Genomic DNA, 26956 nt, shown 5'->3' with positions numbered 1-26956 from the left:
ATGCCGTCTATGGGGCCTTTTTGCATTTTGAATCATGAGTAAAAAATTAAAAGACAAAAAAGGTTGTTGATGATTTAGAGTAGATTTGGGATAAAACAAAAATAGCCCTCTTGTTTTGCCCTGCAAGTACTTTAGAGGAGGTGGAATCATGATACATCAAAGAGCGAGTAGCATGAGGTGAGATGTAAATGCTTCCCTTGGCAAAGTTAAAGTCCACTCTATCTATATTTTAAAGAATCGGTAACAGTAGGTCATGTAAACAACTGACAGACCAAAGAAGCAAAACCCAAATACAGAGCAGATGAACAGCAGTGCCGGGGGAATCTCTGTCTTAGGGCCCAATTTAGATCTCGGCGGAGGGGTTACTCCATCACAACGGTGACAGATATCCTGTCCTCCGAGATATAAATTTGATGAAATCCTGTGGGATCAGGCGCTTAATTACTGGTAACTACTCTGAGTCTTCAAGGAAGATTTATCTTTACTGAGGAGGATGAGGAAGAAAGTGTTCAAGTGCAGTGATGCAGAAGTGTGCAGTGTGAGCGGGTGCACCAGGTCTTACTGCAGCTGGTCCACCAGGGAATGGCGCCAAAAAGGGCCCTCCATCCGTGCCCAAGATAAACTTTGCCTCTTTCGCCAGTAGAGATAGCAGCCTTGAGTGCTGTGTTGAATAATTTATTTGAAACTTAACATTGAGCATTACTGATTATTAAAGTCTGTGTATTGCCTCTTATTGCAACCACTTTGAGGTCAGGTCAAACTGAAGCTGTTCATTTGTGTAATTTCAAAATGATGTCATTGTCTAACCACATGCTTTTGAGTATCCCTGAACTCGATGGGGGCTCCCTCATGGCTGGCATTCTCTTGAATTTGCATGGCGCTGGGGTGGGGGCGGCTCTGTTGAGTGCTGGGGTCACCTGAAAAGCCAGGACTCAAGGTCCTTCTGGAACTGGGGCAATGTGGCATATTGCTGTAGGTGGAGAGTGTTCCAGGCGTTGGCTGCGAGGTAGGAGAAGGAATTTTCTCCCGTTCTAGTCTTGCTGATATGTGGGACGATGGCCAGTGAGAGTTGGGCTGATCGGAGGTGTCTTTTGGGTGTATGGAAGGAGAGGCGGCTATTCAGGTATGCAGGTCCAGTGTTGTGAAGGGCCTTGTACGCATGGGTGAGGAGTTTGAAGATTCTTCTTCTTTCGACTAGAAGCCAGAGGAGATCGCGGTGGTGTTGGTGATGAGACTGGGATGGGGGATGTGGAGGATCAGTCTGGCTGCAGTGTTCTGGACAGTCTGGAGTTGGCAAAGGAGTTTCTTCATTCCGTTGAAGAGAGCGTTGCCGTAGTGCAGTCTGCTGATGATGAGTGCATATGTGCTAGTTTATCTGGATCCATCTAAAGGTCTTTCAGCGCATGGGGAGGGTGTTGAAGCAGGTCGAGGAGACAGCATTGATCTGGCGGTTCATTGTGAGCGATAGTATGATGCTGAGGTATTGTGCGTGGTCATTAGGGGTGGTGGGATTTCCTAGGGCGGAGGGCCAACAGGAGTTGTTCCATGTGGAGAGGGTGGAGCCAAGGATGATGACTTCTGTCTTTTCTGAGTTGAGTTTCAAGCAACTGTTCTTCATCCAGGTGGCAACAGCTTTCATCCCTTCTTGGAAGTTGTGTCTGGTGATGTTGGGTTCGTTGGTGAGGGAGAGGATCAGCTGGGTGTCATTGGCATATGAGATGATGTTGAGCCAGTTGTTCCTGATGATGGTTGCGAGGAGGCATGTAGACGTTGAAGAGGGTGGTACTGAGGGAGGAGCCCTGGGACACTCCACGGTTGGTCTCTGACCCGCTGAGTTCTACCAGTGAGGAAGGAGCGGATCCAGTCGAGGCCCTTGCCGTGTATGCAGGCGTCGTGGAGTCTGGTGGCTAGGATGCGGTGGGAGACAGTGTTGAATGCAGCCGAGAGGCCCAGGAGGTTGAGGGCAGCTGTTTCGCCATGATTGAGGATGGAGCGGATGTCATCAGTGGCAGTAAGCAGGGTGGTATTACTGCTATGATTGCTTCGGAATCCGGATCAGAAGATGTACAGGATGCTGTTAGCTTTGATGAAGTTTGCTAGCTGGGCGTTGACAGCCTTTTCGATAACCTTGGATGCAAAGGGAAGTAGAGAGATGGGCCTAAAGTTCTTGAGGTCCTTTGAGTCCGCGGAGGGTTTCTTCAGGAAGTGGTTGACTTTAGCGTGTTTCCAGTCATCAGGGAAGGTGGCAGTCTCAAAGGAGCAGTTGATCATCCGACGTAGTTAGGGTACGATGGTAGAGGTGACTCGTGGAAGATGTGTTGTGGGCAGGGGTCTGAGGCTGCTCCAGAGTGGATGTTTTTCATGGTCTTCAAGATGCTTTCTGTCATGAGTGGGATCCATTTGAGCAGAGTCTGTTGGGTGGCATCGCATGAGGGGGGAGGGGGGAGCTGGAACGATGATGTGGTCTTGCTTACAGAAGTTGTGGTAGATCATCTTGATCTTGTGTTGGAAGTTGGTGCTGAGTCTAATGCAGAGGTCTTGGGAGAGTGGGATCTTTATTGTTTCACTGCAGGGTTTGGCAAATTCCTTGATGATGGAGAAGAGTTCTTTGGTGTTGTGTGCATTGGTAAGGATTCTGTCCTGGAGGGATTTCTTCCTTGTAAATTTGATGAGTTGGTGGTGGCCGCTTTGTAGGTAGCATTTGTTTCTGGGGTTTTGTTTTTCCCCTATGTCTTTTCAAGTCGTCTGCAGGAGCGTCTGGATTCTTGAAGTGCAGAAGTGAACCGGGTTACTTACTTGATGTGTCTTCCAGTGGCTTTCTTGAGGGGGACAAGTGTGTCCGCGCAGTTCTTGATCCAGCTGTGGAGGTTGCATTCTGCAGTGTTTGTTTCTGACGTGGTCGGTGGTGGGGTGCTTGTTAGAGCAGAGGTGAGCTGTTCTTCGGTGTCTTTGTGCCAGCTTCTACGGGGGAGGTGGTGGGCGTGCTTGTGTACAGTGGATTTTTTGAAGGAGAAGTGGATGCAGTGGTGATCCCGCTGTGTGCATGGGGGCCGTAACTAGTTGTTGGCGAGGTTCTCTAGGAGGAAGGCGGTGTTTGAGTCATTGTGGTACGTGACCAAGCTGTCAGAGCGGTGCACCACTTTTAAATGTTTAAAAAATTGAGTTGTGCTCCAAGAACTGTTGGCGTTGTGCCAAAAGCAACCGTGCCACATTCCCAGCATGTGTCCCCTCCCCACAACACGATGTGTCCAGCTTTGATATATAGAAGAGTGTAACCCTGGATTATGACTCAATGTGGCCAACGTAGGAATCCAGGAAGCACTAGAAGTAATTAAGCTGTAAAAACATGCTGACGCCTGTCTCACACTCTGTCGCGGTGGCCATTTTGCTTTGAGGTGTCCTCGGTCTCAGCATCCACAGCACGTCTCATCTCACGTGGAGAAACTGGTGAAAGGGCATGAAGTGATAGAAGTGTTCAATGCCTGTTCACACTTGGCAGTCCTGCCAAGTTCCACACATCATCCGTTAGACTAACGCATTTCAGTGTGGTGCTCTGCATCACCACACTGAAATGCATTGTCACACATATCTGCATATCTCTCAGCTGGCACTGAAGAGCTGGAAGGAACTCGGTGTTTGGCAGCTGGCAGTGCACCGTCTGTGGCGGCATGCGCTGCTCCTGCAGGCTTGGGTCACTCCCAGCTGAGAACAATGTCATACATTCACCCCAGTACAGAGATCTGGGCCTAAATCCATCGTTTTTTTGCTCCCCATGCCATTCCAGTTTGGACCCAGCCATATGCAAATCAGTCTTGACCCTGCGCCCAGTGGGATCAGTCCAGCCTGAACGGCCAGGCCAGGTCCTCCCTGGACTGGAAACAAGGATCCTAGGACCGGTTTTGGGGTTTCACCCCTCATCAGCTAAGATAGCTTGACTTCAGTGGCATGGAGAGTACGGGACCCATGTCTGGGCATACCCGTTCCACTTGGGGTGATAAATTCAAAAAGAACAATTGATAGACAGAACGCAGAACAATGTCATACATTCACCCCCGTACAGAGATCTGGGCCTAAATCCATGGTTGTTTTCCTCCCCATGCCATTCCAGTTTGGACCAAGCCATATGTAAATCAGTCTTGACCCTGTGCCTAATGGGAACAGTCCAGCCCAGATCCTTGTGACCGGGGGTGAATGTTTGCATTGTCCAGCATTCCATCCATTCATCGTTTCTTTTGCATATGTTTGATACAATTGGCCACTGCGTCGTGGTGGGACGTCATGTTCTGATGCCAGAGCACCGCAGGGAGTTTGTGAGAAAGGCTGGCATGGCGGCTCACTGGTTTGCAGATGGCGCTGGCCACAAATCATGGCACTCGGCTCGCAGCGCGTCTGTCTACTGCTGAGTGCTCGCACCGGCCCAGCCGTCCACGTTCTGGGGCTTTTCTTATGGCCACCGCCAGCGGTGATCGGATTTCGATTGCTGAGATCGGCCAAGGGAGAGTGCAGTGGATGTCGGCGGAATCATGACTACCATCACACTCACTGACCGGTTGCAGCTGCTGCCAGGACAGACAGAATTTACAGGGACAGGCGACCTGGATTAAGGAGGGCCCCGCGGTGTAGCAAACCATAATGATTGCCACGGGGGTGGCTTGCGGCCTGAGCCTGGCAGCCTGCTGCTGCAGAGAGCTGAACAGTGGAGACCCGCAACTTACAAGCCTGAATGAGACAAGTATAAGTCCTTTGGCATGGTTCAAAGCTTCAAACCACAAATCCTGACAGCTCTCTGCTGGTAACACATTCATCTGTAACCGTGCTTGAGCCCCTAGAGACCTTTTACGGATGTGAGCTTTTCTTCAACTGTGCAAATATTTCACTTGTCTTTGTATATAGATAATAATCCATGAGTTCAACAGGTTAATCAGGAAACAGGTTTAACCCCTTCGCAGCGCGCGTCGGCCAACGGCAGTCGCAAGCACTACCTCGACAGTTCTGTACATGTCCATTGGCTGACGCGGCCCAGCCCACACGTTCTACCGCTGCACTGCCGTGGAATTCGCACCGCGGTTAAGCGGTTAATTAGCACGTTAGCTTGCCGACTCGCCGGCAGCTAGAGATCCGCATTGGGGTCTCTCTCACATCCTGTTTCAGTTTGGTTACAGTCGGTCCCACGTGGAGAGTCTGGACAGACTCCTGTTAGTGCCCTAACATTTCTGGTGCTTTGCAGCAGTTTTGAGATCTTCTTAGAGTTTCTTGTTGCTCAATTGGGTGAAATTTCTGATATTTATTTGGTTTCCTTGTCTTATTTGCTTGATTCTGCTCGTGAGAAAGTGTCACTTACAGTTGTTAAAATGTCACTCGCAATTACACTGAAATTATAAAAATGTCACACATAGTAATCTGAAACCTTGGCAGCGATGCGCTTGGTAAACACAAATGGATGTGCTTTCTCCCATGTCCAGAGTGAAAAGAAAAGATGACGTCCCTTCCTGAGGTGAGATTTACTTTATTTGTTGTCTTCTGGCATCACCTGGATTTTAACCCCTTAACTGTGGCGCGAATTCCGCTGTGGCGCGGCGGTTTCATTGAGTGGGCGGGGCCGCGTCGGCCAACTGATGTGCGCTGCACTACGGAGGTAGTGCTCGCGACGGCCATTGGGCAACGGGAGCACTTAAGGGGATAACTGAGTACAAGGGACTTGTCAGTCTAAAGTACTTAACTTTCACGAGCCTGGTTGAGTAAAGAGATTCCATTGTGTTATCTTGTGAATATTTTGGGAGAATTTAACTCCTGACTGTGAGTCCACACCATCTAGAGACCTGACGAGCCAAACCACTGGAAGTTGCGTGTACAGGTCAAGGATCTTATAACAATTGTTGCCTCTTAAACACAACACCTTAGTCAAAGTTGGCTGCTACCAGCATGCCGCAACCTACACAGTTTCTTCCAAAGAAAGAAGATCCATTGCTAATGTGGAAACAGTGGAAGAAGTTTTCTGATTCCTACCTCCCCGTGGTCGGTGGGGAGAAGTTTTCAGCGATAAGGAACCAAGCTATGCTTCTCCATAACTTTGAGGCGGAGGGCAGTAACATTATCAAGAGTCTTAATGAGATACCTGTGGGTGGGGGGCAAATGATGAGTGGTGTGACTAGTGTGACATAGCTGATTCAATGCTTGAAAGCATTTTGATCCTCAGATCAATATTGTGCTGGAGAGGCATACGTTTTTCACAAAAATGGAAAGGAAAATGGAGAAGGTGGGGAGTTATGTTGCGTCTTTAAAGACATTAGTACTTTCTTGTGATTTTGGTAGCCTCTCCGCTTCCTTGATCAGGGATTGACTGGTAAGGTGTACCTGTCAGTCAAAGGGTACAGGATAAACTCCTTGCTAAGAACCAAGATTTAAGAGAAGCTATTGTAATAATTGGGATGAAGAAAACCACCACTTAGGTGCAGGAGATAAGCAGCGGCGGTTACTTCATTAGGGCAGAGGAGCGTCGTCCTCCAGCCCACTGCGAGCTGTGCTTAGCAATTGTGAGAAATAAAATGGCAATTAATTATTTCATTCCCATTTTCTTTTTTAGTGTTTCGCACCACAGCCTGTCCCCGAGCTGAGTAAAATGCAAGGCGTGTCCTCTGCTGCTGATTGTCAGCATGGAGGACGAGAGAAGTGGCCAGACACTCCAAAGTGTGCATGTTGGTTTGACCACCTGTCTAGCAGTGCCAGCCTGACATGCGCACTTTGAAGCTCTCCAACCTGAGCTGTGTCAAACAGCTGGGTGGAGAGCAAGCACAAGCCTCTGGTGCCTGAAAAGGGCATCCAGTCAACCCGCTCCATCAAGTCCTGGTACTTCTCTCATGCTGGTTAATAGCATGAGAGTAGCATCGGGATTGGTTAGGAGAGTTAGCGCTTCAACAAGTGCCACAGACAGCTAAAGAACACCTAGGAGGACGCACAGCCTGTGGGTAAGCAACAGTTGATTTGTTTATTTCAAAAATGAGTGTAATGCATGTCGTTGATGTTCTTTAGTTTGTGTTTATATTGCATTATTCTTGTTGTTAACGAAGATGCCCCCAGCCATACAGTTGAACCCTTATTCGAGCCATACACCTAACTACCTGACACCCCACGTCCAGACCGCCCTCGCGATATCCTTCCCCCACAGACTCTCTTTCAAAGCAAAAAAACACCTCAAACACAGAATAATCAGACAACATCCCGAAACGCTAGTTGTAGACACATATCAGTGCCCATCTAAAGGGCAACGTAAAATGGACTACATCTTTCACACTGACAGGCTTGAAGCCTGGGCCACCACCCTCAACTCTCACCTCATCGTCTCCAAAACCACCATCACAGCCCAAAGCCGTAAACTGACAATCTCTCTCAAGAAACACCAGACACTTACTGGAAGCATATCTATTACCATTTTTGAAAACGGCACCATCCTAATTCAGGCAAAAAACTAGAACCTTGAGTTCTTCGACTCCCTCTTCCCCTCACTTAAGAAGGCCTCATCCCACAATACACAATATTCACGGACCACCCACGTGGGGGGCTTCGATCATTCACCAAGTCACCAGATTACGCCAGAGCCTTCTTCCCGAACCTTTCCCCCACCGGACCGTGTCTCTACCTGCCCTGAGTCCTCTTCAACTATGGATTCTCCTATCGCCCAACCCTACCCCCGACCCAGCTCAGCCAGCCGCCCAGAGATAAGCCTCCCTCCCATCCCCACCAGACCCTTAGCCCCCCCTTCCACAACACAATCGCACCAAGAACGCAGTCATCCGCTCAAAGAAAAGGACATCTCTCAAACAAGATTGTCCCAAACCCCCACTCATCGTCAACCCCATTGCAAGTAGAACGAGGCCACCTACCCAAAGAAGAACACCACTCCCAATCACAACGGGAACACAAACCCCCCCTCCTGCAGAGGGACATTAATCCTGAGCCAGCAACCCCGCTTCCCCGGAACCCCTCCAGAAGCATTATATCGAACAGCCCCTCCCCCCTAAAGCCCAGCTCCTCTCAGCCTCCCATTCTCTTCCCCACTTTTAACACGGCGCAACGCCTCAACCTTTTCCCCGGAACCCCTCCAGAAGCATTATATCGAACAGCCCCTCCCCCCTAAAGCCCAGCTCCTCCCAGCCTCCCATTCTCTTCCCCGCTTTCAGCACGGCGCAACGCCTCAACCTTTTGGAAGCGCAACTCTAAACCCTGGTTTGTGGCCTGAAGGAAACCATATCCTCCCTAGCAAAAATCTGTCTGCCCACCCAACAGTCCGTAGATACCCCCCTCATCTCAACCTAGAAAGATTGAATCACCACCCCTCAAAGGAACCTCTCCCCCCCACAGATCTCGCTGGCCACCCTCCAAAGCGTGGATTGAGTCAAGAGCAGATAGGCCTAGAAGATCTGACCCCAACCTCTCCCCCAAGAAGCGACCGCACTCGCCGCATCATACAACGTTCCCACACACCCACACCCAAAGTGTGCACGTCGTTCACAGAATGCGACTCCACCCACACCAGCACAGGCCCCGCCGTTGTACCTTACCACTAAATCCTCGATCCAAGTCATCACTGGAGTGGGTAGGGACCATCCCCCACGGAGAGATACCAGACCCCCAGCACCCCTATCCTCCATACCTAGAGCCCAGCCCAGCAATTTGAAACTCAAAAAAGAACCTTCCATTAATTGCCTGCTCATCAACAGTAGATCTGCATCTAAACATGCAACTGAAATATCAGAAGCAATCCTCTCCCACGACCTAGATATAGCGTTCATCACGGAAATGTGGCTCAACACCCTGTCTTACCCCAACATGGACACGCTGGTGCCACCCGGGTTCTCAATTATCCACAAAGACAGACATGAACATAAAGGCGGTGGCCTAGCAATCATCCACAGAAGTGATCTCTCCATATCAGAATGCCCCTCGGGCCTTTTTAAAACCTTCAAATGCCTGTCAGTCAACATCAAATCGCTCACGAGCAGATCGCTTCCTTGCCATCTCCTATACCTTCCTCCAGGCTACGTCAACGAATGTGGAACTCAGCTCTCTGATCTGATCACCCAATGCGCACTCAGCGACGACAACAATATAATTCTGGGTGACCTCAACTTACGTTGTAATGATTCAAAAAACCAGCTCATCCAATCTCTCAACAATCTCCTGCTGGATATCGATTTGACCCAACACTGCTTAGAATAAACACACCATAGAGGAGCGATCCTAGACACAATCATCTCGGACAGAACGACAATCACCATGGATTATATAATTCCCGTGGACTGGTCGGACCACCACATTATTCTTTTGCACATCAACCAACCGGCCATATCTCAACCCCCAATGAAGGCCCATCCCAAATGGGTCAGGAACACAGCCCGAGTCCCCCGGGTGGCTTTAAAAGAAGGGCTTAGCACACTCCTCCCAAGCAAGACGGAGCTCCTCTCAACCACTGAACTCACCTCTCTCTACCATTCCAACATGAAGCTCACCTTGGACCTTCTGGCGCCCTTGAAACTAATAAAAAAAAACAGAAACACCCCCTCCAGGTCCTGGTCCACCACATAGATTAACGACGAAAGAAGACACCTTAGCTCATTAGAAAGAATGTGGAGGAACAAGCCCTCCTCCCTCCACAGCGATCAACTTAAGGAAGCACGTAGAAACTACAACAAACTCATTAGGAACAAGACAACTTTCTTTTGCTCCGCCTTAGACAATGCAAAAAAACGCCCCAAAGAACTCTTTAACATCATTAAGAATCAAACATCCAAACCGACAGCTTCTAAAATAGTGGTGTCCAAAGATCACTGCAACAATTTTGCTAACTTTTTCAGCGACAAAAATCGCCAAAAATGACCTCTCTCTCAGCACACTCCCTGCCACTCCCATGGAGAACTTGAGGCCAACAACTCATGGCAACATACCAGTGAACACACCCACTCCCTGGCCCTCCTTCTGCCCCATCCTGGTAGAAGAGATAGTCAATCTGATCGCCTCTGCCAAACCCTCATCCCACTCCTTAGACCAGCTGCCCTTGAGCCTGGCTAAAGACCTAACGCTTACCCTACCCTAATTTGGTGCAAAATCATCAATAGCTCTCTGAGCTTAGGAATAATTCCAGATCGCCTCAAAGTAGGCCAAGTCACACCGCTACTAAAAAAACCCGGGCTAGACTCTGAAGACATGAGCAACTTCAGACGATCCTCTTCTATCCAAAACTCTTGAAAGATGTGTTCTTCCACAGCTAACCCAACACCTAAAAAATATCAAGCTACTAGACCCTCTTCAATCAGGTTTCAGAAAGGGATGCAGTACCGAGACCGCAATCTTAAACGTCTTAGACGATCTCCACAAATCAGTGAACTCAGACCAATGCAGCCTTCACAATCTCCTTGATCTTTTGGCCGCGTTCGACACGGTTGATCACAACCTGCTCCTCAAAGTCCTCCAGGAAAGAGCGTACATCGAATTGACGCTACTAAACTGGTTCTCCTCCTTTCTTCTCAACCGCATGCAAAGAATCAAAATCAATAACGCTGAGTCTGACCCCCTTCCCGACAAGAGAGGAGTTCCCCAAGGGTCAGTACTCTCTCCCCAACTTTTCAACATCTACATGGAACCCCTCACCACTAAACTCTAGCACCCCTTCCACCTTTATGCAGACACCACACAACTTTATCTGGAAACCACCATGATCAAAGACATACACAGACTAAATGTCACGCTCAACGAGGTCCAACATTGGCTCTCAGTGAACCACCTCAAACTCAACCAAGAGAAAACAGAAGTTCTCCTCATTTCTAACAGAGATGATAACCCCCAAATTGAAGAATGGCTCAAAGCCATTGATGCCCTCAATAGGGCCCTTGCGCCAAAGGATTCGGTGAAATCCCTAGGTTTTACCCTTGACCCCAAACTAGACATGTAAAAACACATTTCAAAAGCCGCCAAAAGTGCATTCCTAAATCTGAAACTATTATACAAAATAAAACCCTTCCTCTCCCCGAAAGATCTTAAACAAGCCACCCAGGCACTGGTGCTCTCCAGAATTGATTACGGAATCGCAGCACTGACCGGGACAGCAAAATCCCACCTAGGTCCCCCGACCACAACACTCAATGCCGCTGCAAGAATGGTCACAGGAACTAAGAAATTTGAACACATTTCTCCGGCACTCACGGAACTGAAGTGGCTCCCCATTGACCAACGAGCCAGCTTCCACACAGCCTGTCTCACCCACAAAGCCCTGCATACTGGTAAACCAGAATACCTGGCCGACAAACTCAAAAGGGCTGGCCAGTCCAGAAACCTCAGAAGTTCCAACACACTTCTACTCATCCCACTGAAATCACGGAAACTCAAAACTGCAAACAAATCCTTTGGGGGAAATGCACCTAAGATCTGGAACTCCACCCCCACCCCCACCCCCCCCCCCCCCACATCAGAACGACCAACTTCTTCCCGAAATTCAAGATCCTTCTCAAAGCCCTCTTCCTTGAGCACTCTTGACCACAACGTGAATTACACAATTGACTCTAGGAAAGACAACTAACTCCGTTTGCTGATACCCTGCACCCTGAAGATCTGTATTGTAACTTTCGTTGTGAATGCCCGCAAGTTGGTAACTTGCATTTCTTTGTCTTTGCAAAAATTGCTCAAAACTGTACCTGCTGTGAAGCGTTCTGATACCCTTGGGTCCAGCTAGCGCTATGCAAAACTTCTAAATAAATAAATAAATGAATAATATTTTTGGCTTTTGGGGACCGTAGGGCACTTTTCTCACCCCACCGGTTTCAATGATTACCAGCCACCCCTGGCGATAAGAAATGAAAAGAGCAAGCATGTGCTAGAAATATCGGATCTAGTGAATGAATTGAAAGTTGTAGATGAAAGGGAGAACTGCATGCAATATGTATGTGGTGACTGCAAATCCATGAGCAATGACAGCAAATCCACCAGCATAGAGAACAAAGAATTTCGAGGTAAATGCTACAAATGGGGATTAAGGGCATTTCTCCAACAGTCCAGGGTGTTTTGCAAGATCTGCAGCTTTCAATAAGTGCAGTAAAAGAGACCATTACACAAGAGAAAGGTAGAGGTACCAAAGTACAATGTGTATCTTCTTCAGAGACTGAGAGGGAAATTGTTTTTAGTGTGAAGGATAAAGGCAGTGATGATAGTGCCACTTGAAACTCATGAGTGTGAGATTGTGGTGAGGGAAACATGTGAAAGGTTTTGCGGCTTCAGGTTCACCGTACAGGCTCGGTGAGAAAAAATTGGAGAATTGTTTTGATAATAACTTCAAGTTCTTACCTCCAGACATCAAAGCACCAAGGGGCAGATTTACAAGCCCCTTGCGCCTCTTTTACGCCGCCGTTGTGTCACTTTTGTGACACAGAAGTGGCGCAAAGCCAGCGCCATGCTGCGGGGTATTTACAACATGACGCATCTGGGAGATGCGTCACGTTGTAAAGCCCTGCGCCACATGTGAGTGTTCCAGCACGGTGGGGGGGGGGCGTTCCGGTGCAGGAACGCCCCCTAAAAGTGGCTGAGTGAAATCTATAAGTCACTTTTAAGGCCATGCTGCATCAAAACCCTGTGCCTGCTTGAAGCAGGCTTAAGGATTGACGCAGCATGTTAGGGTTAGGGCACCCCCGAGACTTGCTGGAGCTGCGTCGTGCTTGCAACGCAACTCCAGCAATGGGCGGCCTTTCCGACGGGGGATGCGACACGCATCTGCCCATCCGTGCGCCACGGTGCGCAGCATTGTAAATGCCGCGCATGAGTGGGAGTGCACGGGTGGGCAGATGCATCGCAACTCTTCTGGCGCATCCCTGATGATTAGCAGAGATGCGCCAGACGTAGTAAATCTGCCCCTAGGTGTAGGAAAAGATGTACTAGGATACACTGTGATGAAAATTCAGTTTCAGGACAGAGAAACTGTGGGCAAAGTGCATTATGTCCGGTGGGGGACAATTTACTAGGATGGCAGCCCCAAGGTGAAATGGGAATAACACTTAATCCCAATACGGCCAACAAGTGTCTTGGTGACGGATTCTGACTTCAGTTCTGATATTTTCCTAAATTTCCCCGCAGTATTTAACACCACTTAAGGTTTACTCAATGGTTTTGAGCACAAGATCCCTCTGAAAACGAATGTTGTTCCTTCACTACAAAAGAAAGTTCCAACCCTGATGTTGGATCCCCTGAAAGAAGAGCTTCAAAAATCTTTGTGGGCAGGTGAGATAAAAGAAATGGAATCTTCTGACTATCTTGCCCCCGTGGTCTAAGCGGCAAAAGATGGAGGAAAATAAATCAGGATGTGCGTTGATTTGCGGGATCTTAACAGGCATATATGGTTTGATAGACAACCACAAGTGCAAGCATGTCCAGATTTTGAAACTGCTTTTGAGTAGAATTCAGGAGTTTCGACTTTCCTTCAAAAATGATAAGTGCAAACTTATAATAATATCAGTCACATATTTAGGGCACACAATATCTAGTAAGGGAAGTAGTCAAAAATTGGATTTGGCTGAGAGCATAATTGTTGCACCCACACATCGAAGTAAATACCAAGCGAATATTACTATAAATTAATTCCAAAATTTGCCAGTTTGTCCATGCTGTTGATACTACTGTTGAAAAAAGGGGCAAGCTTGGAATGGAGCAAGGAGTGTGCTATTCCATTTGAGTTTATTAGGAGTTACATCACTACCCTGTCAACTCTTTGTCAATAGAATATTGCTGTCCATGTGGTTTAGTAACGATCAAAGGCACTGAGGAAAGGTACTCTGTGATTGAGCATGAAGCATTAGCAATGTCATGGACTATTCAATATTTCCAATTCTTTTTAAGAGAAATACCTTTAACAGTGAGGAAAGATCATTAATCTTCGGTACAAATATTCACTCGCAGGGGCGGTGAAAACTTGACCCACAATTTCCGAGTTGAATACGCTACTGGGACAAGTAATTTAGCTGCAGATTGTTTGTCTAGATTATTTATTTCTAGTGACAATGCAGTGCATGAACCTATTTTGGTTGGGTGGGTAAAGGAAAACACCTTAGATACTGAGGAATGGACAAGGAGCTTGGAGCTTCGAAGCCCTGAAACTTGTTTCAGAAGTTGGCCTGACGCAAAAGAATTATCCAGAATGTTGAAGGTTTACTGGAATGTGCATGATGATTTGTGGCTGGTCGAAAGGAAGTTTTGTAGTAGGGGCGGGTGATAAACTCCGCTCCTCCTGCGGAGCTCACAGAGCTTTGGCCACTCCGCGCTCTGCTTGGAGCATGGAGTTACAGAAAAACTCTCCAACCGGCAGGTGGCAGAGTTTTTTTCAGGCGTGGTTTGCTAAAGATCCCTGTGAGGTTTCTCAACGTGGGCGGTTGTGATAGGTCGCTACTGTTCACGTTGAGAATGCTGCTGCACAAGCAGAAATCTACTCAAGTGGCAAAAAGAACTAGCGCCCTCTGGCACACCGTGTGGTGCCATTCATGTTGATTTTACAGCGCTGATCAAGCTCTGGGCACCAAAAATCAGTGCAAGCAGCACAATATGCTGAATTCCGCTGCTCATCGAATCTAGGGAATTTTGCTGAGTTTTTGTGTAACTCTGTGGAATTCCTCAGAGCGAAACTCTGTGAGTTCCACCCACCCCTAGTTTGTAGGTGTTCAAGGGTGATCTAAGCGAGAAAGAAGGTTGATCTAAGCGAGAAAGAAGGTTGATCTAAGCGAGAAAGCAACTCATTTAACCCTTTAGGGACAGCTTGTGAGAAACTTGGCTAAATCTAGGTTGAGCCAAAGATATTGGTAGCTTGAAGTTGACCACTAAGTTGAGGGTGTGTTGAAAGACTGCTGTCTGTTTGGAAAAAACAGTCAGAGCAAGGTACCATATCCTTCTCTACGTGCGCCATTAGAAATTGCTCCCAAATATGGACGAAATTGGATTTGGACATCATGGGCACTTTTGACTTGTTATCTCAGAGAGTATGCTGCATTCTGCTGTTAATGGATTTCACTTCCATGGGTTGTGACCAAATGTGTATATGAGGTTAATAATAGCGTTGTGATTGATTTCCTTAAGGAAGAGTGTGCTAGGAAGTGTATACCTTGTATTCTGGGCACCAATAATGGTGTACAATTTGTTTCCCAAGAGATGTGTGACTTCATGGCAAGTCTTTCTATTGTTCATTTGAGGACGCCACTTTCTTCACCACAGGCCAGTGGACTGGTTGGAAGAATGAGCAGGGTGGTTAAGAGTTGTCTACAAAGGGCTGTGTATACAAGAAATTCCTTCGGTAGATATCCTATAAGAAACCTGCTAGGGCCATCACATTCAACCGAATTGCATCCATTGGAATTTTCTTTCCGGCTCACTAAACGGAGGCTTCTAAATTCTAAGCCTAAAACGACATTGGTTATATTTAAAGGCTGGGAGGGGAGAAGTTGAGGGCACGGCACTTCCAAAGCAGGTGATTACTAGCAGACGGAGTAAATATCAAAAGGGATATAAGGCTGGGTGTGACACTGGGCATTTTATCAAGTGAATTTTACCAAGTCAATGGTCTGGAAGCTGGGTGAAACTGTTTTAGTAAAAAAGCCAGGTCTTGTGAAGAAAAGGGCATCCACATTCATTAACAAAGTAAAGATTTGGATTTGGGTGATATGTGTACTTTGTCTAGGTTGGTGAAGGACAATTCTGATGTCAAAGGCCGGATCCTGCTTTGGCCTCTTAACCACATCGATGCTAGTGTTATTTTTCTCCTGTGCTGGATCTTCCCATTTCCCATTGTTCATGACGAGCTGGGCTCGTCATCAGTGTTTGAGGAGGCTACACCATGACGAGCCCAGCTCGTCATCAGCCTCGAAGGGGTTAAGAATGCTAAAGAATTTTCTTTCCTTTCAAACGATCACTCACAGGAAGACTGTAGTCCAAGCTCTTATTGTTTCGAGGTTGGACTACGTAAACATCTTGTACCTGGGCATTTCAGAATACCTACTGTATAGGCTTCAGGTGATCCAGAATGTGGCGGCCAGGGCGATTCTCATGTTAGGACCCATAGCTCGGCTTGCCACCCACATGAAAGCTCTGCACTGGCTGCCTGTTCAAAACAGAATTAGTTTCAAAGCTTTGGTCTTGGCTTTTAAAGCTCGACGTGATAATGGCGCCCTTTATGTTAGAAAGAGAGTTCAGCACAACATCCCGGGTAGAACTTTGAGGTCTTCCTCACAGCAGCAGGCGATTATTCCCAAGTTCTCGTGCACCCGCACCGGTGGCCGCTCCTTCCACGTGCAGGCCGCCCGTCTGTGGAACTGTTTGCCATTGTCACTCAGAGGGGTTTATGATTTCCTTACCTTTAGGAAGCAGCTGAAAACCTGGCTAGTTCAGCAATAGCCAATAGCATCCTCTCCCCTCTCCCCTCTTCCCTTTAGTAATAGTGACAGTTTTCTGCCCTGAGGTCTTTTAGCACCGGGACACTCTTCTGAGTAGCTGTGCACTCTATAAGCACCAATTTAACATAACATGAGAACTAAAATGATACTTCAAAGAAGGAAGGTATATGATATACACCTGAAGGTACAGTTGGAAACTCCGAGTAATCTGTGGGAAGGAAGAGATTGAGGCCTTAATGTCAGAAATAACTTGTAATGGGCTAAACATTGGATCGTTATCAGATTGACTCATGTTTTCCTGACCTCTCAGAGGATAATTTTTTGTTGTTGCTTTCAATGTCTCACAGCAGACAGAACCCTGGCCAGGTAACAGAGGCTGATGTCGGGGAGTTCCAAATGTGGCAGCTACCAGTTGAAGAGCTGTCAGGAGGCTTTTGGTTTCAGAAGCTGCTCAATATTTGCATTAAGCTTCATCCACCTCAATTTGGAGGGTTTGTGTGGTGTGTAAGTGCATCAAAACAGAGCTGATCCAATGGAGCCATCTGCCACTCACACTGCACTGTTTGTTGCAAAGCACAGAGAAGATGAGGGGCTTGCGATGAATAAATAAAGAGGCCTCTCTGAGGATATTCTGGTAAGTGAGGAAGACGTTGGTGCCCCAGGGAGGAGAGGCTCGGGGTGGATGAAGACGCTGTTACTGAAAATGATCAATGCTGCAGTTATGATCCTGAAAGAGAGACAGGGAGCTGTGAATTGGGAGCAAAGCATTTGAGAAAGATGTGCACCAAGCCATTTTCAAGATAAATAGGAGGGTGTACAATGTAAACCAAAAATACAAAAGAAACCCAGGAGTCTACAAATTATGGAAGAGTACTACCGTGTGTGTCCCTTTTAAAGGATGGTTTACCTCACCCACCAAAGGTGGCATGGTTCATCACAGGGTAGCCTCCTCAAATTATGATCCTAGTCATAATGCGGACTCACATCCCCTCTCTAAGAAGGAGGAATTCAAGGATGTTCTTTTGGTAGAAAGATGTATACTAAATACCTAAATGAGCTGGATGTGATAAGTGGTGCAGAGCAAAGTGAGTGAGAAGTTGAACTAGCTCCAGGGTATGCAATAGACTTTATTGGGATGCACCTGAGCCAGGATTAAACACCGAGCCATAACAGTAGGGGATTCAACCTGGCATAGAGTGAAAAATAGATCAACATGTTTCAGCCTAGTACCCTCAACAGAGGTGTGGCGACCTTCTTCAGGTCCTTATGGAAGCTACTGCAAGGTATGTGTTAAAAACATTGATGGAAAACAAAAGGAAAATTGCCAAATATAAAACCAGTGGTTGGAGTGGAAGTTCACTATATCAGGAATCCACTGGTAGGTTTACCCGCAGATGTCAGGTAACATGCCTCAAATTTACCTTGGCGTAATCTGAGTCGCATATCATAATGCCTAGAAGGACTTGATGCCACCTTGAGTTTTGCACCAAGGTAAATTTGAGGCATGTTACCTGACGTCCGCGTGTGAACCTACGAGTGTATTTTTGATGTAGTGGACTTCCATCCCTACCACTGGTTTTGTATTTAGCAGTTTTTCTTTTGACTCTCCATAGTCCGATCTTTTTCCCCTTGATGAGATAAAGAATCAGCCTTTGCCTTGTTTGTTTCCAAGATGGTGGAACCGCGTACCTCGCATTGGCGCATTTCATAGACTTGAGAAAATTGAGATCCCTGTGGTCAGTCCAACTTCCAAACATGGAAATCAGAACCTTCCAGATGATGAGACTACTGGCTTCTTTTATAGTTCCTCTTGAGCATGGATTTCAGAGTTGTTTCTGCTGCTGATAATGATTGGGAATAATAGGTCTCTAGATGGATGGCCCCAGACTCTGGATCATCTTGCGAGAGCATGGCCCCAATTACGCAAGTTAATGCATCCTTTTCCACAAAGAACGGCCCTGTATTGTCCGGATGTTGTAGTATTTTAGCTGAGATGAAGGCCTCTAAATTTGTTAAAAGTTTGATCTTCTTCATGGCCCCACAAAAAGGTCTGTCCCTACTTGGTCAGATCGATGACAGGTTTCATTACTCGAGAAAAGTTTTGAATGAACAGTCTGTACATTTTCTGAATTAGCTTCACAGTAGTCGGCACTGGCTAATTGAGCACAGCCTTTACTTTACTAGAGTCCATCTCAGCGCGTTCATCTCAAACCATGAATTTAAGAAAAGATGGTTGGTTGACTTTGAAAATGCATTGGCATATAATTGATCTTTTCCTAAGTGAGACAGTACCGCTCTTAAGTTATCGTGGTTTTTCTCTTAGAGTCATTCAAAATTCCAATATGCCATTTAAATAGATGTGCAATAAATCTAGGGTTGGGCGCAATGTTCCATTTTGCCGGCGGATTTGGCAGAATTTTGGTCACTCCGCTTTACTCTTTATTACAGGTTTTCTGCCCAAATTCCACAAATCGTCACATAGTGGAATTTTTCTCCCTCGAGGCTCCAGAAAATGTGATCTGGCCAGCTTGAGCAAGATTTGAGGTCCCCTTGCGTAATTTTCTATTGCAGGTGGTAAGATCAGAGGGCTGCTGTGTGAGTAGACTTGCTGTCGCTCAAGTACATTTCTACTCGAGGGACAGCAAAATCAACTCGAATAGCTGCACGCTCTTGCACAATGCATGGTGCCGTTCACACTCATTGTCAGTGCTGCTCTATTGGTGCTAAATTCCAGCACAAGCCGCATAGTTTCCACCCATTAGTGGAACTCTGCAGAATCTCGTGGAGTTTTTATACATAATCTAAATGGCATTTCCAAGTACTCATACTCACTGTACTTGTCATTAAATGCGGTTTTCCATTCATCACCTCCCATAATTCTGACAAGGTTATAAGCTCCTCTTAGATCTAACCTTGACAATCCCATGGTATTTTTGACCTGGTCTAGGAGGACCAAAATGAGAGATAAAATATGGTTATTTCTGATGGTGATTTAATTTACCTTGAGGCAGCCTATACAGGAATTATCTAGCCATCAGGCTTGGGAGTGAAGAAGATGCGGGCTCCTGCTGGTGCTAATGACCTCCAAATGGCTTCCTTTGCTAGAGTGTTGTGAAGATAAGCTTTTAAAATGGCATCTTCCTTATGTGTCAGAGGATAAATGCGGCCATGAGGAATCTTGGCTTGTGGTTGAAGATCATATATGTGATGAGGAGGAAATTCATTTGCTGCCTTTTATACTGAACACATCCTTAAATTCTTTATATGCAGGAGAGATTACACTTTCCTGCTTTGTATCTGGGTGACAAAATAAATTAGGGTCTTTCTTGAGCTCAGTGTTGAAGCCAAAAGTTTTCTTAACAAAAGTCAGTATTCATCTCAATATATCATTTACCCAATCTATGTTTCTTCTTCAGCAGATGGTTCCAAGGACTATGGGAAACATAGTTGGCGTTTCCCATTGCGCGCTTCTCTAGTAAAAGACGCCACGGCAATCAATCAATTCCCCAAATTACTTCTGAGACTGGTTTAACCACAAGAGGAAGTTTGTACTTCTGGCAAAAGTCCTGGTTAATAAAACATCCAGATGTGCTACAATCAATCACAGCATGTACTTTAATAGGTCCTTGTGGTGAAGTAATCAACATATGAGCGCGAAAAAGGAGTTCTCAGTCTCAAACACTGAAGACTGTGGGGTGCGCATTCGGGGTTGGCAGGCAGGGGTGAGAAATGCAACTTCCCATCCACAAGAGGCAGCTATAAAAAAAGTCCTTATTTTCTGCAGTAGAAAACACAGCCCCGTCTTCTTCTACTGTCTTCCTCAGTCAGTCGCTTCCTTATAGAGCTGATCGGTGTAGATCTTTCACTTGCTCTTTCTTGCTGGACTTTCAACATCAGGGCTGGACATGCTCTCCTTCTTCATCCCAGCTCTTCCTGTTGATATCTTTGTTGGTCTTCTATTTGGTGAGTGATATTAATAAGTCGCAGGTCAGTTTACGAACCCTGACAAATCATCCTCCGGAGGACGCTCATACACCCACCTCGTCGCCAAAGCCTGGAACACCCACCACCTCTGTGCTGCACCATCGCTGACCCACTTCAGGAAGAGACTCAAGACCTGGCTCTTCGAATGATACCCGCACCACAGCGCCTGCATTTCCCCCGGCTGATTGGCCGCTCTATACAAATACGACTTAATTGATCGATTGGCATTCTTTATCTCTTCATTGAGTCCTTAAGAAAAAGTGTTGGCTGTGGATTCATCGTCCCACTGTCCACAATTGAGGTGGAGGTGGTTGCAGATGACTGATGTAGCTAAACAGTTCCCTTACAAAGCAAGAGTAGCCTCAAGTGAGAATGGGGTTAAGCTAGCCATTCTACGAATGTGTTAACTTTGGGATTTTGTCATTAATTAAGTGAGTGGCCAAAGGTAACTCGACTCTCATCAAATGAAAATGTATAAACACACGTTAAAGGTATCCATAGGAAGTGCTTCTGGTCTACCCATGAGGTGCAACCTTGCACCATTAAAGTCTGATATCTCTGGGAATCTTAGTTGAAAATTTCCATAGAAGTCAAGCTAGAACCAGACATAATGGGGTTAGTCAACAAATTAGAGAGAACTGTGGGATTGGTAAGTGATTAAACCTGTCTGGGACTGAATTAGAACTCGCGGCACTTGGTGGGGGCGTTTCCTTCTTGCACCCAAGTTCACTGATCTTGTTTGACAAAAAGGTCTTTCTTGTCTAGTTATATCTAAATGCCCATGAACCGTATTATCAGCTTGTGCAAGTTTCTAAATGTGACTAGGACAAGAATCCATCTTTTTGGTGTTGCAAACAGTGAGGTTTGAGGCTTAAAAAAGGATACGTTTGGTTGATTCTCGTGCTAATACCCAAGCCTCCTCCCTTGGAGAGTGATGCGGTTTTGAGTGACAGGAGCTTAGAGTACCCCCTTTCACTTAAGGGAAAGTGAGGGTAACGGGTTAGAGACACAGCAGAGGTTTCCTTGGTGGTTTCACATGTATTGGTAATTCTTTAGACACACGTCTTCTTGTGCTCGTCCTCCCAGAATCGCCTCGATAAAGGACAGGGGCGATAGTTAATACAAGGCAGAACCCCTCCAGCCGCTACCTCCTCTCTTCTCCCAGACTCACCAGGTTCTCATTAGGAAAGTACAGAGGCCAGGAGTGTCAGGAATCTTCTGGCACCCAAAGAACCGCACAGGGGTTTTGAAGTCAGAGGATTGCTACAGGAGGACACAGCGGAGGAGCACGCCAGCCAGGCACCACTGGAACAGTTAGTCAACCGATGCAACATCAAGTAAGCCAACCAAGGTAGATAACTGCATAGGGGACAGGAATCAAGGGAACGAAGGGAAAAACATTAAAGATGAGTCAAGAAGAACACACTAGGTACGAACTATGGGGGATATTCTCAAGAACGTGCAATAATCATCGCCAAAATTGGTTAACGCAATTTTTCATATCGACGCCTATCGCAGGAAAATAACTGTGTTAATGTCGTATTCACAACACGGCGGTAACATGCGATAGTTTCCCGATAACGCGTCAAATGTCTGCGAAAAAATTACCGGGACGGCAATAAAAATCTAAACCCGAACATTAAAAAAGGGGCGATGGGCCCAACTGCAATAAAAAAATTCAGCGATAAGCAGAGCCAGGCCTGCAAGTCCCACAAGTCAGGCGGGAAAAATCACTATAAAAGTGGCAACAAACAGCATAAACAACTACGAAGCACCATGGAGGTAGCCGGAGCAAGTACAGAGGGCAACCAGAACCCCACAACCCCATGGAGGACCAGCCTGAGGCCTCGGGATCAGGGAAGGGCAATTGTGTGGCTGAGGGGCCATGCCATATTTGGAAGGTTAGCTATCTTGTTCTGCGCTGCCTCGTGGTAGTCCGGGGGATGGGGTACGGGGTCGGGGATCCTGGGGGTGGTGGCGGTGAATGTTGTCGCCCTCTGCATGAACAGTAGCTCCATGACATGTGTTGGTCTTCAGATGTGGCTCTGGGCTGGGCTCCCTTTCATACTGCAAGTTGTCATCCTGCTTAACACCAGTAAAAGGCAGGTGTTAAATCCCTGCTGCTAATGCGCCTTATCGCCTCTTTTTGGATCGCATTGCAGATCTGGCTGGTCGTTAAGAATATCGCGAAGTGGTGTTTTTCGTGTGATTTAGCACGGGAATGCCTACTCGTCATATCATTAGTGTTAGTTGTCGCTTTCATCCATGGCAATGTTTTTTGCGGCAGCTATCCCTGTAAAACTGGCGATATCGGCACCAGCTTGAGAAAAGGGCGATAAATCTCTCACCACTTTTGTGGCCCAAAAGTGCTGATAAATTGGCGATAAATCCTTGAGTAAATGCGCCTATGAGTTTAACTGCCATAAAACAAAGCTGTTGCGAGGCAACTAACCACTGTTTCTGATAGGTCTTAAACTCCACTGAAAGCTCCCGCCTTTCCTCTGATTGGTCTCTTGGTGATCTTGACCCGGAAGGCCCACCTGATACCCCTGTGCCCCACCCGCCACCGACTGGCCCTCCAAATCCTCCAATCTCACTTCCCCTATTCCTTCGTTGCTGTGTCGGATGTATGTCGTTACAACGCATGCTTTCTTCACGCATGCCTTTACAACGCAGGTTTTACAACGCAACTCGTTACAACGACTTGTGTTGGGGGGCGCTGGATAGTGAATAGTTTAATTTACTATTCCAACTCCAGTCCCCGTGGATAGTAGGGAAGGATTTGGATAGTAAATTAAACTATTCCCTATCCTACAGCGCTCTCCAGCGCAAGTCGTTGTAACAACTTGCGTTGTAATTCCTGCATTGTAAAGGTACTGCGTGGAAAAAGTTTTTTTGTAAAGGATGTTTCCCGCCGTGTCTGTCTCCTGCTCTTCTTTGTCTCTGGTCTCAAAAAGCCCTGATGCTGGCACATGGGCAAGAAAGAAAAATATCCACAGTAAATGAAAATAATTTTTCAATCAAACACACGTTATGAAGTAAATGTTAAATGTGGTCAAACAGCCAGATTAAAAAAAACATAGATGGATATGTAAAGGGTCATCCACATCTTTTGACCCTCACATTCTTGGCACATTTTCCACGTTTTTCCTAAAGTATTTTGTTCGGGTAGATAGGTCTGGGTAAATAAAGGGGATTACATATTTTTGGGGAATAACATTAGGAAATGCGTACACTTAAACCTATTCCACATGTGTTCACCCAATCTTTGATACAGCCAATTTGAAAGCTGATACAGCCAAACTCTCTGTCTAAATGCCCAAAACCTTTCATTATGATGCACTTGGTAGCTCCTGCTACCTGACCCTGCAGCATTTACATTCCATTCAACAATGATGGTAACACAGCCTTTAACATAAGAATAGTAAGGAGTTACAAGCTTGGACAGGGGGGTAAATAAAATGTAAGTAACAGCCTGGTGGCACCTCGAGAATCCCTCTGTGGATGAAGGACTGGGCGGTGACGTCAGCAGAGGTTTAATAAATCAGGTTTAGGTGTCAGGCTAATCAACTGCTAGTTTATTAAGTGTTATTTAAAATAGAACAATGCAGGAGATGAGTTATATGTTTAATATCACTTATATTATTCATTTTTATTTGCTATTGTATTTTCATTCTTTTACTTGCCATTGTAGTTGTGCACATTTTTTAACTGCCATTCATTCAGTGGGTCTGAAGAGTTGGGTAAAGTATTGGCCTCTTGGGTTATGTAAAGACTCTAGAAAGCGAGGGCAGTGAGAAAGTTTCCTTGGTAATGGTTGGCAGCGCCATCTGGTTGTCTGGCCTTTGGAGTGTCGGCTCTTTGTATATTATGACAATAAATGATTTGGACTTACCTTTCTGCAGTCCTGTCCTCAAAAAACCCTCTGGGTCGCTACATGTGGTGGTGGAGAAGTGTGGATCAATGGTTAGAGCGGCAGACCCTGATGCAGAGGTCTAGCCCGGGACCAGGGTTCAATTCCCGCCTCGGCGGGTCTTGGGCTCAATTTCCTCGGACCCGATAATTCTCGGCTCGGTGCCTATTCTAATCATGGGTCCCACTCTGCAACTCTGGGCAATAGCTTGCTTAACCTCCACAACGGCCCCGAAAGCGCTGGGATGCCTGGCTTCAACTTGGGGGTGCCCAGGAGTGGGAACTTCACAGGGAAAAGCCAGAAAGGGTTCCACAGCGGTATGCGTACAAGCGCCTGAGATACCCCTTCGGGGGTCTATTCGGTGCGCTATACAAATACTACTACATTTACATTTACTACATGTGTTGTAAGAACATATTCAAGACCGGCAGGAGGAGTGATGGTGCACCCGGGCTGCAGGGAGAAGCAGGCTGAGCAAGATGGAAAGTCACTCAAGGAAGAGATACAAAAAGATAAGCGCTAAAATCACATAGGAATAGTGGTGAGTACAAAGGTCTACTACATATACTAATGGTTAGAGATAACTTTATATACAAATTGCAAATTCACTCAGGATTACATTTTAACAGCGATTAGGCTTGGACAATTATAAATTACATATTTACAGAGCAGGAAATTCTTGTTATCGTTCAGCCAGGTGTTCAGGTGGTGTTGCACTCAAGGGTGGTGGTCCTGGGTGACCGAAAGTCTTGAGCCCAGAAACGCCTATGATTAATTAAATCATGAATTTGCCCCACCGGCTGACCTATGGTGGGCTCATGACTTAACTAAACATGTTGAGAGGGTGCCATGGCAGAAGCAGAGGCAGCTTGCCGACAACGGGACCGCGGGCAAAATCAAGGAGGAGTGCAAAGCAGCTCGGTTTACCAGTATCTACTCATTTAGTTAGTCTAAATTAAAAAGAGCCACACAGTGTACTTAAAAAAATAACTATTTAATACAATCACTCACTAACATGTTACAGTATCTCCTACCCGGAGATATTCACAATGCACACAATACTTTCAACATAGAACAGTAGTTAGCACCAATACACCGTGGTCCCCAGAGGGGAGACAGACTATACATTAAATACGTAGGAGGTGAAAGTCAAGACTGGACCCAGGAGGTGTAGAGGAGTGGGGGACCCATGGTGAGAGTTGTGGAACCCCCCAACAGTCAGGTGAGAAGAAATACTTGACTGTACACTCAATACTGTTCAGCGGGTACCTCGCTGTTGAAACTCAGAAGCGAATTTGTAGCGAAGAGTACCTGGAAGCAGAGGGGACAAAGTCTATTCCACACCGGGACATCCAGGAGGACCGGACGATGATGGCTACTTTGAGTTCAGGAAGACAAGTTTACGTGAAGAGGCTTCAACCTTGGGGATGCCGAAAATGCAACTCTGCCTGAGCCATCAGGATGCTGAGGAAAACAAAGTTGGTCCGTCCAACCCACCACGTCGGTACGGGTCAGTTATTGCAGGGACAGACCCATCCACCTAACCTTTCGATGAGTATGACTCTGTTTAGCACAATTCAATCCAGGTAACCATTGCGGTCACCGGGTGATTGAAGCGATGCAACGACACAGTGCACAGGAGTTTGGCTCCAAGGCTCTCGACTAAGGATGCTGGCCTCAACTCGACGAGAGGACAGCTCAGGCCTCGAGGGAATGCAGAACTAACACCTATATTGCAGAGCCTTGTGGAGTCCTTGGGAGCCCAGGTTCGACAAACCAGTCGATCTTGTTGCAGTGCCTGCGGATGCAAGGGAGTGACTCCTTCTCTCCAAGGGAGATTCCTTTGGATCTCTTTAGAGGTCCACAGGGCCAAGACGGAACCTCTACGGAACATGGACACTGAGGTTGCAGCAAGCTTGCAGGACAATGAGGTCAGGGGTCGACAGTCTTCTCTGTTGCAGTCTTGGTCTGAATTCAGAAGAACAATGAGGTCAGTTCGACATGGTCAGCATGACTCAGCCAAGATGTCCAGATTGTGAAAGAAGAAGTGGATTTGGATCTGAATCGAATCCCACGACGAATTTAGGGACTCACCCAAAGGTAAGCCCTTAAGTACTCTAAGGTGAGGGTTGGGACGATTCAGGGGTCCCTCCCAGAGGAGGATGGGACAGTGGGAAGGATACTCCCATGCCCTTTGTCCAGCTTCGTGCCAGAGCGGGGAGCCAACGTCTACCTGATCTTGTTTGAACTGGAGTATGCAAGGAGGGCACCAAATGTGCCCTCCTAGCAGATTATGAGGAGCTGGCAGGCTCTCCCGTCCCAATAAACTAAGTCCTGTCTGGGAGTTGCTCCCACCTCCCTATGACAGGAAACCTATTGTCCTACCTTCCCCTGCTCGGGCTTGGCCCAGCAGCAGGAGGGCAGAATGTGTCTGTGGTCGGCAGCAGCTCTAGGTTGCTGTCGGACACTGTCAGATCTGTCCACTGAACATGGAGGGCCTCCCGGAGGAGCCCTACCATGGATGGACTCATACCTCCAACATTGAATATGGATTATGATTCCAACATGTTTGATACCAAACATACCAAACATGCCCAGGTTAATTCTAGCCAGTTTAGAGATGGTCATTACGTAATGACGCGATGCCCCT

This window comes from Lissotriton vulgaris, chromosome 8 (genome assembly GCF_964263255.1).
Source record: "Lissotriton vulgaris chromosome 8, aLisVul1.2, whole genome shotgun sequence".
NCBI lineage: Eukaryota > Metazoa > Chordata > Amphibia > Caudata > Salamandridae > Lissotriton > Lissotriton vulgaris.
The sequence above is the reverse complement of the archived record's forward strand: the minus strand, read 5'-3'. Positions refer to the sequence as shown.